The sequence below is a fragment of the Thalassophryne amazonica genome, chromosome 2 (genome assembly GCF_902500255.1).
Source record: "Thalassophryne amazonica chromosome 2, fThaAma1.1, whole genome shotgun sequence".
NCBI lineage: Eukaryota > Metazoa > Chordata > Actinopteri > Batrachoidiformes > Batrachoididae > Thalassophryne > Thalassophryne amazonica.
Genome location: NC_047104.1, coordinates 98,238,006 through 98,250,031, shown reverse-complemented (window position 1 = coordinate 98,250,031; position 12,026 = coordinate 98,238,006). Strand labels below are relative to the sequence as shown.

Genomic DNA, 12,026 nt, shown 5'->3' with positions numbered 1-12,026 from the left:
ATTTCCAGATGTTTGTTGGGTTCAACTTGGAGCAAAAATGATAATCAGTCCAGTATTGTGTTAGCGTGCTAACACAGTCTTGGGATAAACAGCTATATGGTGTAATGGTACAGCGCAGGGTAAAACCATCCAAGTAAACCACTTTTTATTGCCACCAAACAAGTGAAAAAAAGTGTCTGGTAGCATTGAGAGAATCCCTATGGATGTCCACATGTGCATGTTTACCTCAGTAAATGTAAATCAACTCTTTAAAATGACTGAGTGTACATTTAGCACATTACCTTACCCTCCTTCTTCTTTGGTGCCAGTGATCAGCACAAAGCCAACCCAAGTCAATTGTCAATGTTTTACAGATTATAACAGAACTTTACCCAACACAAATTCCAGACAGAGTAGGAGCCATAACACATCACTGATGAATAAGCCGATGGAACTCCTTGGACTGAGCATGGACCGGAGGCCCCAGGGAAGACCCAGGACACGCTGGAGGGATTACATCTCTCGGCTGGCTTGGGAACGCCTTGGGGTTCCCCCGGAGGAGCTGGGGGAGGTGTGTGTGGATCGGGAGGTCTGGGCGGCTTTGCTTGAGCTGCTGCCCCCGTGACCCGACTCCGGATAAAGCGGAAGAAAATGGATGGATGGAACTCCTTGGACTGGATATGTTTAACATTCCAGTAGTAGGACTAGCCTTAAAACTGTTCAAAAGTAGTCTAATCGGACAATACAACAGAGACATCTGTTATGATAAAATCATCAACTGCCATGATTGCAATGGGACTAGGTGTAGTATTGGAGAAAGAAAGTGTTTCGATTCCTCTAAGTCAAATACCTCCTTGTCTACCCTCAGGGCAACCACAGCCCACTTTCATAGCTTCCTATGCTGTCTGGATTTTCCATCAATCCGTGCACTGCAACTCCTCTGGATGATGTCCAGAGTGCTCTCAGATATGAAACATCTCATCCTTTGGCAGCATTTTCTAGTCCAAGTCCTCAGCAGCCAATGTGTTGCACATTATCCATTCGTCCCTGAACTAATCAGAGTAGATCAGCTCAGTCAGGTGTGTTCAGCTAATCAACTGCTGACTGAGCAGATTTCCACAGATTACTAAAGGGCAAATGGAAACTGTGCAGTATGTTGGGTCCCAAAGACCTGGATTGTGAAACATTGTACTATGGACATTGGTGTTTTCAAGAATTTCAGTTAAAAAAGGGTCATCAAGTGATCTAAAACTAATGTGGTTATGTGGTTATATAGATATCTGACACTATCTCAAATACAGAGCTGGTGTGTTAACCATTTGGTGCCAACAGCAAAAAGTAAATGTTATCAAAATTTAGTAAAATATTTAGGAAAATATTAAAACTGTATGTATATTTCAGTGACATTGACCTTTGACTTTCTGTGCCTAAAATCAATCAACTTTGATGTTAACCTGACATAAATATATGCTGAAAAAAAAAATCAAGGTTATCAGTCAACTCGATTTTTGGCAAAAGTATGGAAGGGAAGGGCTTGATAGATAGGCAGCAAATGTGGCGACAGCTTTGCAGCTTTGGCAGAGTTAGTCAACTACTGTCATATATGTATCATCACCAATCATCAATTTAATGCTACCCTTCAACAGGGCCATGGAGCACTCAGATGATGTGGTTTCACTCAGTGTCTTGGGTCTTGGTTTGGTGCCAGACGAGGCGGGGGACAGACGAAGCCACATACTCCAGAGGGGTGAGGTTGACTCGAGGTCATGCAGGCTGCCTGGCCTTATGGCTGACAGATGTTTGTCTGGTTCAACAAGAGCTGGAAAAAATTACACTACACTGTGCTCCACACTACAATTATCTTCTCTGTGTGAATCTCATACATCATAACGCTCAACAAGACAACCAAAGGCCTCTCTTTAGAGTGTGAACCCTTTGATAAACCACTCCGGTCTTCTTGTGCAGCACCGAAGCATTTGTTAGCTGGTCTGTCAATAACGCTTCCAAGAGGAGTGGCAGTGTTTTTCCAGCGTATACAGGGCTCCGCAGCCTGCTGTGGTCAGCGTGCCACTGCTAATGTTGCTAATGATTGCCGCACAGAGACTGAGCCGAGCGTTTTCATTTACAGTAAGCTTCAAAGTGTGAGAGTCAGCAGGGAGGAAGGAATGAGAGCCAGGGGAAGTCCTGTCCCCAGACTACTGCTTGTTCCCTCCTGACTCGACAGCATGCTGGAAACCAAGCCACAGCATGTTAAACCTGGATCATGTCTGGGCTGTGGGCATGTTCGATGCACGGCAAGCCGGCGGGCATCAGGGCAGTGTGCGACACTCTTCCTGCTAAGACTGCGGAGTGCAGAGGGAATGAAACGACAGCAGATCGTTAGACTGGGATTGCCGGCATTTTCCTAATTTATGCAAATTAATTTCAGATGTGAAACCAGAGGGAGCGGCTATGACTGCTTGGAATCGAGACCAAGCAGTAAAAGGGTAAACTGCCTGCGATGCTGTGGTGGTTCGTAAAGCTAAGCAGCGTAAGCCGCGGTGGGCTGTGGCACGCCAAGCAACAGCGACAAAGAAACACAGGCTGTGCCAGCCCTCTTCCTGGCAAGGCGGGCAGACAAATGGCCAATCAGGCTCATTCTGGCATTCTCGTAGGCGAATGGGATGGCATACCGGTTCTCCTGTCGCCCCACCTCCTCTCCGTGCTGCGCCGCAGCTGCCCAGAATGATTTTATAAACATTTTGCCAGTGGATCAATACCTGTATTGATCAACCATTGTGAGAGTGATCCATCTAAAACCCAGAGCAGCCTAGAGCTCAGAGATGGGAGGAGCGAAAGAGAAAGGCTGCAGAGAGGATGGAGAAGGAGAGAGAGAGTCTGCAGCCACAGTGAAAAGGAGAAGAGGTACAAGGGAAGAGAATCTGAGAGAGGAGCAGACGCAGAACTGAAGGCAGGTGGGCAGGTTCTGGACAACGCTACCAGGCCACTGGGATTAGGGAGGAACCTGTGATAATTGCTTTCTCATTAAGGATGGGAGGGTACGAGCGACTAATGACTACCGCTTAAAGTATGCGCTGCAAGTGACTGATGAAGGAATCGTGCAAAGAAATGTGCATGTGTACGAGAAAGGGGTGAATCCCCCCACATGACCGCTGACGCCTGTAGAGTTTGGCCTGGTATGTATCACCTTGGGGCACATCTTTGCATGTGCACGAGTCTGCATGACTGCATGAGGATGCAAAGGGGCGGTGGGGGTGCAGATGGTGGGATACTTGCAAGTTCTGCAACATAAATCGTCAGCTGCTCTTCCTTATTTGTTACTGATTGTTTGATGTTGATTGTTCCCACCAAGATCTGCCTTCATGACTACATGGGAGTGAGAAGGCCTTGTTGTGTTCATGGTCAAATCCAAACTACAATTTTATGAAGAAACAAGTGAGAAGACTCATAGCAAAGGATTATCCTGCACCATGGATACAAACATCCAAGGAGGAAGGAACATTTTGGATTGTTTCAAAGTTGATTTGTGCCACCTGTGGCAAAACGTCTACAGCGCAGCTTTGATGTGGATATAAGAGACTTTTGGATGTTGGACACATATTTGGCAATTTATTCAGCTGGATTTAAAATTTTCTAAAATTTTTTTTATTTTTTATTTGGATTATTTCTGACTCTATGGATGACTCACCCAATCAAGAACAACCATGGATGGTGAATTCAAGGCCTGAAGCCACATAGAACGGAAAATATCAAAAAGGAAACCAAGCTTGCATTTATTTATTTATTTATTTTTTGACTTGTTTGTGAATAGTTGTAGATGTGCAGGAACATTCCCAGTCAAGTGACGTGGGAAAATAATGAATCGTGCTACTCATTGTGGAGATCTGGTGTAGACACACTACAGATTCACTTCTCTGTCAACTTACAACTGAAACAAAAGAAAGAAAATTCGGAAAGGATTTAAATGCAATTTGTTTAATAAACTGTAGAACACATTAAATGTCACAATTACTTCATAATTAGTGATGACTACCAGATTGAGGCAGCACTTATCCTTCAGGTTGACACAAAATGTACAAATACTTTAAATTTGTGCAACATACTTTGTTTTGAAAATGTGCATACAAATTTAAACCCTTACTAACCCACAATGTGAGTACCGGCTTCGTTGTTTTAATACCATGATATATAGATATGCTATGAAGCCAACTGAAAAACTGAAGTAGTTTAAAACTAACTACTCGTAGTTGGAGATACAGTTTGATAGCACGTAAACAGTCACTGTGTAGAACACCTCTGCCAACCTTTAAAAGAGAGTTCTAGATCATTTCCAAGGCCATAGACAGGATCACTGAATTCTCAAGGATGGTCACAAAAAACAGGTTGATGCAGTCTCATGACATTGATGTAGAAATCTCTGAAGTGGACTGGAGGAGAATGCATTTGCATTTGTCTTTCAGGTGTCCAGGTCTGCAATGGAAACTAGCAGATTTTTTTTATGCTGGATGCCCTTCCTGACACAACTCCAGATCAACATGGAGAAACATGGTATTCCCAAACAATATCCAAGCCAAGTACTAAGCAGGACCTATTCTGCCTCACAGGATCAGGTGCACAGAGCAGAATGATGACAAAAGAGACTGCAGGGCCACATATAGAAAGACAAACATATTCACACCCCCATGCGTACCTATGGTCAACTTAGTTTCAAATTCACCTAACCTGCATGTCTTGGGATGTGGAAGGAAGCTGGAGCACCTGGATGGAACCCACACAAGCATGGGGAACATGCATACTCCACACAGAAAGGTCCCAGGTGGGAAGTGATCCCACAACCTTCTCGTTGTGAGGCAACAGTTCTAACCATTAAACCTCTGTGCTGCCCTATGTAATACCAATAAATATTAATTAAAAAATATGCAGAATGCTACCTGATCATAAAATTGACTTGAAAGATAACTGAGTACAAAGGACATAAAACTAACTTAACAACTAAGTGAAAGCTTACTAAATCTAAAATTAATCAAATATAAACCAAGTATAAATCTAATTGATCATAAAGTTATCCAACAGCCAACTAAATCTAAGACTAATTGTATTTAATGCTACTTAAAAATAAAGCTAACACATACAACTCCATTTAAAGCTAACCAAATCTGATAACTGATATGTGTAAATGATGTGAAGGCAGCAGTGAAGTGCAAACTACTACTGTATGTGGATGACACAGCTTTAAGAGTTTATTTTATTGAACCAGGTTAGTCCCATTGAGATGGAGATCTCTTTTGCAAGGGAGACCTGGACAGTTATAAAGTTTCCAATTCACCTAACCTGCGTGTCTTTAAATGTGGGAGGAACCCAGAGGAAACCCACGCAAACAGGGAGAACATGCATAGTCCACACAGAAAGGCCACAGGTGGGAATTGAGCCCATGACCTGCTTGCTATGAGGCAACAGTGCTAACCATGAAGCCACCGTGCTGCCTAATCAGATAGACAATACTTTGAGTATGGAATTCCAGTCTCTGCATGAGCCATTAACTCAGAATAGGTTATCTATCATTACATTGAGGTAAATCAGGGTCCATCTTGCTTCCTTCGAAAAAGTGGATACACATGATGAATGCTATCAGAGTCAGGAGTAATGGATGGAAGTGACACATCTTTGAGGGTAGCACTAGATCAGTCTTTATCTGGTGATGGTATTGCTTCAAGATTGTTGACAAAACCTCTAATAAACATACATTTTTCTACAGAAATACTGGGAAATTTAATTTTAGAACTGAAAATCTGGTAGTGTCTGGTCTGACTACACCTGTTCAGCTGGGTATAGCTGTCGCACAAAGAAGTACAAAGAGATTTTGCAGGTCATGCAAAACAATATCATAATAGATTTTTTTTTTTTTTTTAATGGTCCTTCAAGAACACAAGCTGAATAGGAACAACTCAGTATGGCCAGTGCATTGCCTGCTGAACCTAGGAACTAAAATTTGGTCATGTGCACCATATTGCAAATGGCATGCCCCCAGAGTTCCTCAAGTGTAATATTAAATTGTTCTGTAATCAGCATAATTACAGAACAAGAGGCAGTGATGCATTATGCATAATACTGAGAGTACAGAGTTTTGGAAAGAGTTCTTTTATGTACATGGGTATTGGGTGTGTGGCATAGTCTACCTCAATCACTTCATGGAGTAAATTACAAAACCAGCCATAAATGTGTTTAACAGATTTTTAATTGTTATATTTGGTGTTTATGTTTATTTTGTTTGCTATGTTTTCCAAATACACATTTTTTTAAAATAATTTTTATTCTTGCATTTTATATTTTGCATTTCATGTATTTCTGTTCTTTTACATTGTATTTACAATATCTTGTATTATCATTATTTGTTTTCATCAAGAGGACCAGACTGGAAATAAGTGTGTTTTACACATTGTGTTAACCTCTGTAATTTGTTTGTAGGTGAATTTTACATGTGTTTTTTTTTTTTAACAAATTAAAAGCAAAGACAGTTTATACAACTACTTAAACATAAAGCCAATTAAGCTAACACCATATAAAGTTTACCAAAAGCTAATTCAGTTTAACTAAATGAATATATAGCTACTTAATCAGAAATCTAATTGAACATAAGCAAACTCCATATAAAGCTAACAAAAAGTAAGTTAATCTAAAACAAATTGAATATAAAGGTGAGTGAAAGATAACTAAATGCATGAGTAAGTGAAGATAAAAGTACCATTAAATCTCAATTCTCAACCTAACCCAACTTCAGATTTTAAGTCATGGTTGACAAATCTGTTGATTCACACTTCAGTCTGCCCTAAACCCAACCAAAATAAGCGAAGTGCGCAACGCATCTGCGCATGCGTGGGTCAAACAGGTCAAAAATTCCAGCTACCAAACACACACTGCTACCATTGATTTTCGTATACGGTAGTGTTTGAGGACTGTGAAAGTTAAGGCTTACAAGGATTGTTTCAAAGGCTTTAAGCCTTAAGCGATGCATACAATAATGACAGGTGCGCACTGTGCTGTTTTCAAATGCTCAAACGGAATTTATAGGCTTGAAAGGTGGCTGAAAACACATGATTGCAAGGCTCCGCCGAGTCCACCCAAAGACGGAAAGAAGAACCAGACGGACGTAAAAGACGGACTAAAATTGTAAGGTTCTTGTACACATTTATTTTGTCAATATCCTGAAACCGTGCAGAATTATAATGTGGTTGATGGCGCAGTTTTTGTCCATCGGCTTATGACTGTAATGTCGCGCCATGAATGACGTGGTGCGTAATATTGTAATACTGACATGTTCTATAAACAAACTGCATGCATGCACATACAACTTATCAAAACAAACGTGACGCCAAAGACATTATATGTGAGACCCAACTTCATTGTCGTCATTATGAAGCCGGCGGAGTAGCGAGTTCTCATCCCTGCTTTGCAAATATTCTGCATTATCCACAGTTTCAGACCCTGGACTGCGTCTAACCATCCGTCAGTTGCCTTCAAGGGGTCAGAAATTTGTTTGTCTTCAACTATCAACAAGGACCGGTAATCGCTTTCAACAGCAGCTCTCTTTTCCTCCTTTGTCGGCACCAACGGTAGTTTCTGTACCGATGCAGCACACACAAGGGCAGTCAGCTCTTTTTTCCGTTTCGCTCTACTGCCGTACGCAGTCCTGGTTGTAACAGGCAATCTGCGGAGCTTACAAAAAACACTTTAAATCGTTAACTTTCCAGCGGTCCAAATCATAGCACTCCTCGCTGTTTTCCGCCGTCTTTGAATGTGGATTGGTAGCTAAAAAATTTAGCATACCCATAATGCACTGCGCAGCCCGAGATGCGCACTTTGCTTATTTGCAGAGGAATTTGAAATAACACCTAAACTTTAGTTTGGACTGTTACATACGTATGTACAAAACCAGTTTACATATTCTAATTAATTAACTAATATTCATGTACACCAATAAATGTCAATCTGTAACTCTGGAAATATGTGGAGGGTTTTGATGTTTGAATAAATGAGAAATCAAGAGATTTTATAACAATTTTATCATATTCTCTTAGAGCACAAGGTGTCTTAATAATAAATTGCATACTGACATTTTGCTTTCACCCACCATGGATAACAACACTTAAGCCCCCGTCACACATAGCAAGAATGTGCAGGAACCAGGCCGAAACGACAAATATTACCATCATCGGACACAGTCGGAGGGAAAGAGGCGTGGTCAGCAGTGTCAGAACGCATCCAAATTACCTCGTCGACACCTGCAGGATGGCATCCAAAGTGCATGTAGATGACACAGACTGCTGTCAGACGCCCATAAAAGGCGCTGAAGACTGCCCGAACTCCAAACGTCTGGATGGCAAACACGGGACCAGAGTGGGAGGGAACGCTGTGTTCCTCACACGCACATGTGCACAAGTGTGCACACACATGAGGCTGAAATTACCACTCAGCTGTGTGTCTGCATGAGCCAACAAGTGGGTGTGCAGGTGTGCGTGGCGTGCGTGCATATGCACGCGTGGTGCACGTGCCACTGGACACCTTTGCTGAAAGTTTGCAGCAGTGTCACACCATGTGTCAGACGCAGCCTTTCCAGCGACCTTTAATTTCTTTTTTCTTTCTTGTTTACTTCAGGAGCACAACGAAGTCTGTGCAGCATGATGTCAGTTGGATTATCAAATGGGATTTAATTTTTGCGTGGTTATTTGCAGGACACAGCAGCCTGGTGAGAGACTTTTCACCACAGGCTGTGGTTTGGATCCTCTGCGCTGTCCTAGTTACATGCTAGAGTTGAGTTTCATTTTTAATAACATTGTAATGGCCTGGCACTACGTCACACCTCCTACAGAGTTTAGATGGTGATCAAGTAATATGTATATTACAGTGTTGAGATCCGTTCAGCTCCGTGCCTGACATGCACAATGACACATTACTGCGCATGAGACCACAGAGAGGCGCAGTGGCACACGGTACTTTGGTTTGATTGTGGGCTGTTCACACCCACTGTACATGATGAATGCCTGCCACATACATGTTATTACATATCAACATTTCCTTCGTCCTCCCTGGCCGGGGTCCAGTGGAGGTGGACATCCCACAACATGCCGCAGGCTTTGCTGTGACCGAACGATCTATGAGCTCAATCAACCATGATCAGGTCATTTCAGATGCTGTTTTGGTGCCGTCAGAATATGTAGACTGTGACTGGATGATGCAAAAACTGCATATAGACCGCTGTCAGATGTGCGTTCCATCTCGATGGCACCAAGAGTGTTCTGAACATGTGCAACACACTCGGGACAGCTGAGCGAATGGAACCAAATATGTAGATGCTCACAGACTGCCCTCTGTTGGTCTTCAGACCACAAGTCAATATTTCCCGATTGTGGTCGGATGTGTCATTCTGCCATTCGGCCTCAGTCGGCGTATGTGTGATGGGTTATTATTCAGAATGTAATTTTCTCCCTTGCTTCTGCCATCTCTGTAATTTTTACATTAAAAGAACCACCATAATTTCTTAGGAAATCAAACTAATGGCTCAGATTTGAAACAGCACAAAGGCTAAGGCCTGCCATCTATGCACTCACTCACTCTGTTGTTATACTGGCATTGTAAAATAATTTTGCTTCGGTTTTAATGATTGTTGCAGTTGTCAGGGATGTAAGCCTTCTTATCCCCAATTTGCATATCTGCTCCATTTCAGGGAGCTCTGCTATCTTAAATGTTAACAGCTTATATGCATTCATGTTCTATCAAAGCTGCACTGAGACACTGATTCATTCTGTTTCCTTTTGTCTTTTTTTCCTTTTCTTTTTTGGAGTCCTAGCCCTGAAATAAACCTTTGGAGCTGTGCCAAATAGTAAATTCTGATCTTCATTAGAGACATCAAATCTAAATTGCTATTCAATTAACAGGCCAGCCAATCTGAACTAATCAACCAATTAGGCCGTGTGTGTTTCCAGAAAAGCTAACAAAAGCACGAGTCCCCTGGGAACGACGCACAACACTGCAAAAGGCTGATGGTGTAAATGAGAAGCAACTGGCTGAAGTGTGAAGGGAGCAGAACGTGGCACAACTTGTCGTGTCACCGTTCAACTGTCATTTTATGGAATAAAAACAATTTCAGCTGTTAGATCAAAGTGGAAAGCACTTTAAATAATAATAATTAAAAAACAGAGCAGAAAGTAGAGTTCAATCATGATGAATTGCTGTTGTTTAATTTAAGCATTATCAAGTACTATGTTTGATATTGTACGTAGTTGTTTTTATTTATTTCGCAAATGAAATTTTTCTTTTCTGGTAAAGCATCATCTGACACAGGAGCAAATAGATATTACAAATATAATGGAACAAATAATAAAACTAGATCAAGTGACCAAATCAAGTTCATTTTTACAATGCTATTGGATACATTTTAAAGATATATATATATATACTATGATCCTTTCTCGTAATTATGAGATCAGGAAAGGTGCCACATTGACCACTGTTTCCCTCAGAATGCACTTCCGTACATTTAAAAAAATCACCATGTGTCACGTTGAACAGTTTTTGTCATCCATTAACACAAAATATTTATTACAGAAAGCACAAAATAAAACAAAGTGGGAATAAAAAAGAAAACTAGAACGTTTTACAGTTAGTCCATCAACTGCCAGATTTAAATAAATAAATAAACAGTAGCAATTAACAAACAGGCTTACAATGTTCTCTCAAGGTTTTAAAGAAAATGTTTTGCTTTACTTTCAAATACAATAAAATATTTTTTATCATCATGGATTTACCTAACGGAGCTCTGGGGCTACTTGACTGCACACTAATATCAACTACATTAAATAAAAAGTCATTTTATTTCAAACTGAAGAAACAATTTATTTAAAACTTTATTCAGTGCAAAATCCTGATGTGTCAGTCCTGGTTACATTATCAGTCCTGGTGGTTACATGTTGTCTGTAGTTGTGAGGCTAGTTTTATGTCCACCATCACCACCGTCATCTCATATACAAAGTTGGAGGCAGCTTATGGTTGTGAAACAAATATTTAGTTCACGAGCATCAGCTCTGGTGGACATTCCCACAGTCAGCATGCCAATTACACACTCCCTCCAAATATGTGACATATGTGGCATTGTGTTGTGTGATGAAACTGCACACTTTAGAGTGGGATTCTACATTGACTAGTGAATACGTGTGCAATAATCATGCTGTTTAAGCAGCATTTTGATATGACAAACAGTGGATGGATCATCTTCACAAAAGTAAAATTCTGCATTTATAGTTTGTTGAACACACGTAGTAGATGAGACAAACCACAACAGAATGCAGTGTCTGCTTTGGTCTCTTCAATTAGCAGAGAATTGTATTATTCACCAAATTTAAATGAAGACAGAAAAAATTATACTTGTTTGACAAAGTTGAAAAAGTGCAATGATTTTTTAAATTTTTTTTTGAATCGCCCTTCACTCATTTAGGGTTTGAGGAGTTCATGTTTGTCAAGTGTTCTTGCACAGTGAAAGTCTTTGTGTCACCTCATTGAGCTCCTCAGGGGTATATAGTGGGACTTTTGTGTTCCACTTACCTTTGGGTCACATGAGTTCTGCTCAACAACACACGCTGTTTACATGTCTTCCTCACACACAGCAGGAAAGGAACTATGAACAAAAGAAACACATTTAAGACATACAGTTACCTACAGGCATGAAGAACACTAGGAATCACAAGGAAAACCAAACCAAATTGCCTTAATGCTCTTTGAAGAAGGACTGAACACAAACCAGCAAGTTATGGTGGTGGTAGTGGTGGTGGAAAATGTTACCCAGCATATTAGTTCAAAATATTTCATAGGTGTGTAGCTCAAGTGAGATCTGATAAGACTTTGGTGCCACATGCTTTTGGTCCATGCCACTTCTAAGTCCAAATCCCACATACAGGATTTTTGACAGGAGCACCTCCATGACGATCAAACTGTATCATGTCCTTGGGATTGACTTGGTGGTGTCTTGATGAGTCTTGGGCACTCTTGATAAGTTC

At 41.0% G+C, this 12,026-nt stretch overlaps 2 long non-coding RNA genes across 2 annotated transcripts in view; one reads left to right on the top strand and one right to left on the bottom strand.

Moving 5' to 3' along the window:
* LOC117527868 overlaps positions 1-11,667 on the bottom strand; it is a 94,099-nt gene extending 82,432 nt beyond the window's left edge. The window contains exon 1 of the long non-coding RNA XR_004565628.1: positions 11,575-11,667. This is a non-coding gene — a long non-coding RNA (uncharacterized LOC117527868). The remainder of the gene's footprint in view (positions 1-11,574) is intronic.
* LOC117527860 lies at positions 2,297-3,467 on the top strand. Its single transcript, XR_004565626.1, has 2 exons — positions 2,297-3,155; positions 3,332-3,467. It is a non-coding gene; the product is annotated as an uncharacterized LOC117527860 (long non-coding RNA).
* Positions 11,668-12,026: the final 359 nt, after the last annotated feature.